Genomic DNA, 7,751 nt, shown 5'->3' on the forward strand with positions numbered 1-7,751 from the left:
CACGCACAGCCGTATGCACACGCACACCTCTGCAAAAATATTGGCCTGTGCGCACGCACAGACCTGTGCGTCCGCACACACAGAGGCAGGTAATCTGCTTGCGGCGCTAGCACAGCTTGTGCGCGCATACACCAAGAGAAAATTACAACCTGTGCGTATGCACAGACTTGTGCGTACGCACACATTGGGGAAGCCAGTCTGTTGGGGGTGCTGGCACAGGTTGTGCGGGTGAATAGACTTTGTAAGTTTTGACACCTGTGCGTACGCACACGATTTAAAACTCTCCAGAGCGTGCGCGCGCACACCCCTGTGCGGACGCACACGCCCTGTTTCTCCAATTTTTCTTTGTTTTCAACTATTCTACCTTCCCAACAAGGTTGTAAGCTTCTCTAACACCATTTTAAGACTTTTGGGCCTAGTTTTGGATATTTAAAACATGGGAAAGAATTTAAGGGTTTCAGATGATATTATTTTGAAAAATTAGAAAACAGAGGATCAAGTTTTGGGTGTACTGAGGATGGTTTGATGGTATGTGATGGATGATTAGTATATGAGATTAGAAATAATAAACTATTGTGTTTGGAATGGAAATGTGAATTGACAGTGGTTGAGATGAGTCGAGGACTCTGAATGAGATGATGGATTCATGTTATGCTGAAAATGTTTCCTGAAAACCACCGATGTATCATTTTTATAATGAGATTATGAGATGCTATGCACCCGGCAGGGACGGCGGTTGGATCCCACCTGTCGAGGTAGCGGTGGTGGCGTAAGGACGGTGGTCTAATCCCGCTTACGTTGAGATGTGAGGTCTGTGGCAAGAGTATCCCGCTCGCATCCCTTCGGATCAATAAAGCGTGCAGGCGCAAAATCTTGGACAGTGATTTGAGCACTATATCTCGAAGATTCCCATTGATGATTCTGAAGGGCGACATCTCCATGGAGATATGTCGGGTTGGCAGTTGAACTGACAATGTGATATCACAGCCAGTAGGGCAGGCATTCATCATATGCATTTTCTATCTGTTTGTATGCTTTGACTACTTTAAATGACTTGCCTATTTGTATAACATGCCTAATTGCTATTTGAATTAATTGCCTTATATGTCAATACTTGTGTTTTACTTGTATTGTATACTATTTGTGTTTTCTACTGGGATTAAGGAGGTTCGGAAGGCGGTGGCGATGGAATCGCATGGAAGATCGGTTGGTGAAGGCTGTGGGACAACGGTGTTGGTTAGAATAGAAATTCCTTAAGATAGATTACCCAGTTTATTTATGTTAAGGTTTATATTATGCTTAACTGTTTTAGAATGCTTTAAGTTTGAATCTTGTGATAGATATGGAGCTTAGGACTGCCTTTGGCGTCCTGGGGTCTTATATCCTATATCACTAGGCACTGTTACCGTACTGAGAACCTCCAGTTCTCATACCGTATCTCTGTTATATTTTTCAGATGCAGGTCGCAACCCACCTCGGTGAGTTGTCCGGTTGGTGACAAAAGCGAAGGACCCGGATACTTCTTTGAGTCTTTTTAATATATTTTGTATATGTCTCTCACTTTTGTATTTTGCTTTGCCTAGAGGCTTGTATATGAGAGAACAAAATTTGTATAAGCTGTTTTGACTATCTAATTCTGTTGGTCTATATATAGCTAGTCGGCTCAAACTCCGCGAGCCGTGACTAGATTCCTATGCTATTATACTATTATTTATTGTATATTACATTTGTACCTTGTGCCTTAAGCTAGTAACTTTGATAGTATGTTTTGCGCTTTTCAAATCCTGTTTTTGAGCTATACCCTTCATCAGGCTTCTAGATTATATTATTCTTTCTATGTATTATATGTATAAGCTTAGAACTGTCGTAATCTCTGGTTAACCTCTGCTTTACGATGCGAGGTAAGGCTTAGGCTAATTAGGGTGTTACAGTTCTAACGCTCATACGTATAATATAGAAAGAATTAATATATTCTAGAAGCCCGATGAAGAATTAAGCTCAAAAATAGAGTTCAAAAAGCGCAAAACGTACTCACGGAGCTACAGTAAACGAAGCACAAGATATACGTATGAATGTCAAGGTATATGTATATAGATATATCAAAAGATAATAATATAGAGATCTAGCCATCGCTCGCGAAGTTTAAGCCGGCTAGTTACATACAGACATACAGAGTTTAGACTGTTAAAACAGCTTATACAAACTTCCTCTCAATGTAAGCCTCTAGGCAAAAATAAATACAAAAGTGAGAGAAGCTAAACAAAATAAACCAAAAGACTTCCAAAAACATAGCAAGGATCCTCCACTCTGTCACCATCAAAGCAACTCACCGAGGTGGGTTGCTGATGAGCGGATAATTTATACGCTTTTTGGCATTGTTTTTAGTATGTTTTTAGCAATTTTAGTTGAGTTCTTAGTAGATTTTTATTAGTTTTTAGTTAAAATTCACTTTTCTGGACTTTACTATGAGTTTGTGTGTTTTTCTGTGATTTCAGGTATTTTCTGGCTGAAATTGAGGGACCTGAGCAAAAATCTGATTCAGAGACTGAAAAGGACTGCAGATGCTGTTGGATTCTGACCTCCCTGCACTCGAAGTGGATTTTCTGGAGCTACAGAAGCCCAATTGGCGCGCTCTCAACAGCGTTGGAAAGTAGACATCCTGGGCTTTCCAGCAATATATGATAGTCCATACTTTGCCCAAGATTTGATGGCCCAAACCGGCGTTCAAAGTCACCTTCAGAAATTCCAGCGTTAAACGCCCAAACTGGCACCAAAATGGGAGTTAAACGCCCAAACTGGCATAAAAGCTGGCGTTTAACTCCAAGAAGAGTCTCTACACGAAAATGCTTCATTGCTCAGCCCAAGCACACACCAAGTGGGCCTGGAAGTAGATTTTTATGTCATTTACTCATCTCTATACACCCTAGGCTACTAGTTCTCTATATATAGGACCTTTTACTATTGTATTTTCATCTTCTGATCTTTGGACTCTGTTGTTCTTGAGATCTTTTGATCACTTTGGGAGGCTGGCCTCACGGCCATGCCTAGACCTTGTTCTTATTTATTTTCAACGGTGGAGTTTCTACACACCATAGATTAAGGTGTGGAGCTCTGCTGTACCTCGAGTATTAATGCAATTACTATTGTTCTTCTATTCAATTCCGCTTGTTCTTTGTCCAAGATATCACTTGTTCTTCAACTTGATGAATGTGATGATCCGTGACACTCATCATCATTCTCACCTATGAACGTGTGACTGACAACCACCTCCGTTCTACCTTAGATTGGGTGAATATCTCTTGGATTCCTGATACACGATGCATGGTTGATCGCCTGACAACCGAGTGCTCGCCTGACAAACGAGCCAGCCATTCCGTGAGATCAGAGTCTTCGTGGTATAGGCAAGAACTGATGGCGGCATTCAAGAGAATCCGGAAGGTCTAACCTTGTCTGTGGTATTCTGAGTAGGATTCAATGATTGAATGACTGTGACGTGCTTCAAACTCCTGAAGGCGGGGCGTTAGTGACAGACGCAAAAGAATCAATGGATTCTATTCCGGCCTGATCGAGAACCGACAGATGGATAGCCGTGCCGTGACAGGGTGCGTTGAACATTTCCACTGAGAGGATGGGAGGTAGCCACTGACAACGGTGAAACCCTTGCATAAGCTTGCCATGGAAAGGAGTAAGAAGGATTGGATGAAGACAGTAGGAAAGCAGAGAGACGGAAGGGAAGGCATCTTCATACGCTTATCTGAAGCTCTCACCAATGACATACATAAGTATCTCTATCTTTATCTTTATGTTTTATTCATCATTTATACCCATTTGAGTCTGCCTGACTAAGATTTACAAGGTGACCATAGCTTGCTTCATACCAACAATCTCCGTGGGATCGACCCTTACTCGCGTAAGGTTTATTACTTGGACGACCCAGTGCACTTGCTGGTTAGTTGTGCGAAGTTGTGTTTATGCCATGGTATTGAACACCAAGTTTTTGGATTCATTACCGGGGATTATTTGAGTTGTGAAAAGTATTGATCACAAACTTCGTGCACCAAGTTTTTGGCGCCGTTGCCGGGGATTGTTCGAGTATGGACAACTGACGGTTCATCTTGTTGCTTAGATTAGGTATTTTTTTTCAGAGTTCTTAAGAATGAATTCTAGTGTTTCAAGGTGATGTTCTTATCATCACCAAAGCTGATTGATTCTCATCAATTTAGCTCTTGAATGCAATGTCCTGCTGAAGCTTTGCTATCCATGTCTAATTCCTTTAGACTGAAGCTTTAGACTAACATTGCATGATTCCTGGAATTCTCATTAAGAATTTTGATACCTTTATTTTCTTTTCCACTTAATTTTCGAAAAAACCAAAAATTTTTCAAAATCATAAAAAACCAAAAATATTTTATGTTTCTTGTTTGAGTCTAGTGTCTAATTTTAAGTTTGGTGTCTTGCATGTATTGTTTATTTGATCTTGGTTCTATTTTCAAGTCAATAGTACAGGGAACTGAAGATTCAGAACATGCAACAGAGGAATCACACAGAAAAAGCTGGGCGTTCAAAACGCCCAGTGAAGAAGGACAGACTGGCGTTTAAACGCCAGCCAGGGTGCCTGGTTGGGCGTTTAACGCCCAAAAAAGGTAGTGCATTGGGCGTTAAACGCCAGAATGTGCACCATTCTGGGCGTTTAACGCCAGGATGGCACAAGGGGGAGGATTTTGTTTTCAAATCAATTTTTTTTTCAAGTTTTCAAAGTTTTTCAAAATCAAATCTTTTTCAAATCATATCTTTTCAATCAAATATTTTCAAAATCAATTTCTTTCCTTCTTCAAAGATACTTGCTAACAATTAATGATTTGATTGAACATTTCAAGTATGTTGCCTTTTCTGTTGAGAAAGGTTTAATGTTTGAATCATATCTTTTCTTGTTAGGCAAGTCATTAATTTTTAAAATCAAATTTTTTTTTTAAAAATTATTTTCAAATCATATCTTCTCAATCACATATTTTTTAAAACCAATCATATCTTCTTAACCTCATCTTTTTCAAAATAGTTTTCAACCAAATCTTTTTTACTTCTAATTTCAAAATCTTTTTCAAAAATCACTTGATTCTTTTTCCACTTTGAGTTTTCGAAAATTATCAATCAATTTTTCAAAATGATTTTAAAAACTTTTTAATTAATTTTCGAAAATTCTCTTCCCCTCTTCCCACATCCTTCTATTTATGGAGTACCACTCCTTCTCAATGCACAATTCGAACTCTATCTGATTAAGTTCGAATTCTTCTACCTCTTTCTTCTATTTTTCTGTTCTTCTGACACCTCAAGGAATCTCTATACTGTGACATAGAGGATTCCATATTTTCTTGTTCTCTTCTCTTTCATATGAGCAGGAGCAGAGACAAAGGCATTCTTGTTGAAGCTGACCCTGAACCTGAAAGAACCTTGAAGCGAAAGCTAAGAGAAGCTAAGGCACAACTCTCTACAGAGGACCTAACAGAAATCTTCAAAGAAGAAGACATGGCAGCCAAAAACAACAACAATGCCAACAATGCAAGGAAGGTGCTGGGTGACTTCACTGCACCTACTCCCGACTTCTATGGGAGAAGCATCTCTATCCCTGCCATTGGAGCAAACAACTTTGAGCTTAAGCCTCAATTAGTTTCTCTAATGCAACAGAATTGCAAGTTCCATGGACTTCCATTGGAAGATCCTCATCAGTTTTTAGCTGAATTCTTGCAAATCTGTGACACTGTCAAGACTAATGGGGTTGACCCTGAGGTCTACAGACTAATGCTATTCCCTTTTGCTGTAAGAGACAGAGCTAGGACATGGTTGGACTCACAACCTAAAGAAAGCCTGGACTCATGGGAAAAGCTAGTCAATGCCTTCTTGGCAAAGTTCTTTCCACCTCAAAAATTGAGTAAGCTTAGAGTGGAAGTCCAAACCTTCAGACAGAAGGATGGAGAATCCCTCTATGAAGCTTGGGAAAGATACAAACAATTAATCAGAAAATGTCCTTCTGACATGCTTTCTGAACTATCCAAGATGTCTTTGGATAGCTCTGCTGGAGGATCTCTTCATTTGAAGAAGACGCCTGCAGAAGCTCAAGAGCTGATTGAAATGGTTGCAAATAACCAATTCATGTACACTTCTGAAAGGAATCCTGTGAACAATGGGACAAATTAGAAGAAAGGAGTTCTTGAGATTGATACTCTGAATGCCATTCTGGCTCAGAACAAGATATTGACTCAACAAGTCAATTTGATTTCTCAAAGTCTGTCTGGAATGCAAAATGCACCAAGCAGTACTAAGGATGCTTCATCTGAAGAAGAAGCCTATGATCCTGAGAACCCTTCAATGGAAGAGGTGAATTACCTAGGAGAACCCTATGGAAACACCTATAATTCTTCATGGAGAAATCACCCAAATTTCTCATGGAAGGATCAACAGAGACCTCAACAAGGTTTCAACAACAATAATGGTGGAAGAAACAGGTTTAGCAATGGCAAGCCTTTTCCATCATCTTCTCCGCAACAGACAGAGAATTCTAAGCAGAACCCCTCTGACTTAGCAACGATGGTCTCTGATCTAATCAAAACCACTCAAAGTTTCATGACTGAAACAAGGTCCTCCATTAGGAATTTGGAGGCACAAGTGGGACAGCTGAGCAAGAAAGTTACTGAACTCCCTCCTAGTACTCTCCCAAGCAATACAGAAGAAAATCCAAAAGGAGAGTGCAAGGCCATCAACATGGCCGAATTTGGAGAGGAAGGAGAGGAAGTGAACGCCACTGAGGAAGACCTCAATGGGCGTGCACTAACCTCCAATGAGTTCCCTAATGAGGAACCATGGGAATCTGAGGCTCAAAAAGAGACCATAGAGATTCCATTGGACTTACTTCTGCCTTTCATGAGCTCTGATGAGTATTCTTCCTCTGAAGAGGATGAGTATGTCACTGAAGAGCAAGTTGCTAAATACCTTGGTGCAATCATGAAGCTAAATGACAAGTTATTTGGAAATGAGACTTGGGAGAATGAACCTCCTTTGCTCACCAAAGAACTGGATGACTCGTCTAGGCAGAAACTACCTCAAAAGAGACAAGATCCTGAGAAGTTTTCAATACCTTGTACCATAGGCACCATGACCTTCAAGAAGGCTCTGTGTGACTTAGGGTCAAGTGTAAACCTCATGCCTCTCTCTGTAATGGAGAAGCTAGGGATCTTTGAGGTGCAAGCTGCAAGAATCTCATTAGAGATGGCAGACAACTCAAGAAAACAAGCTCATGGACTTGTAGAGGATGTTTTGGTGAAGATTGAAAACCATTACATCCCTGCTGATTTCATAGTCCTAGAGACTGGGAAGTGCATGGATGAAACTATCATCCTTGGCAGACCCTTCCTAGCCACAGCAAAGGCTGTGATTGATGTTGATAGAGGCGAACTGATCATTCAAATGAATGAAGAATCCTTTGCGTTTAAGGCTCAAGGATATCCCTCTATCACCATGGAGAGGAAGCATGAAGAGCTTCTCTCAAATCAGAGTCAAACAAAGCCCCCACAGTCAAACTCTAAGTTTGGTGTTGGGAGGCCACAACCAAACTCTAAGTTTGGTGTTGAACCCCCACATTCAAACTCTAAGTTTGGTGTTGGGAGGTTCCCACATTGCTCTGATCATTTGTGAGGCTCCATGAGAGCCATCTGTCAAGCTACTGACATTAAAGAAGCGCTTGTTGGGAGGCAACCCAA

At 40.6% G+C, this 7,751-nt stretch overlaps 1 non-coding gene across 1 annotated transcript; it reads right to left on the reverse strand.

Moving 5' to 3' along the window:
• Positions 1–5,928: 5,928 nt before the first annotated feature.
• Positions 5,929–6,036, reverse strand: LOC130942814 (small nucleolar RNA R71). The gene has a single exon (XR_009071364.1). It is a non-coding gene; the product is annotated as a small nucleolar RNA R71 (small nucleolar RNA).
• Positions 6,037–7,751: the final 1,715 nt, after the last annotated feature.

Source organism: Arachis stenosperma, chromosome 7, assembly GCF_014773155.1.
Source record: "Arachis stenosperma cultivar V10309 chromosome 7, arast.V10309.gnm1.PFL2, whole genome shotgun sequence".
NCBI classification, from domain to species: Eukaryota; Viridiplantae; Streptophyta; class Magnoliopsida; order Fabales; family Fabaceae; genus Arachis; species Arachis stenosperma.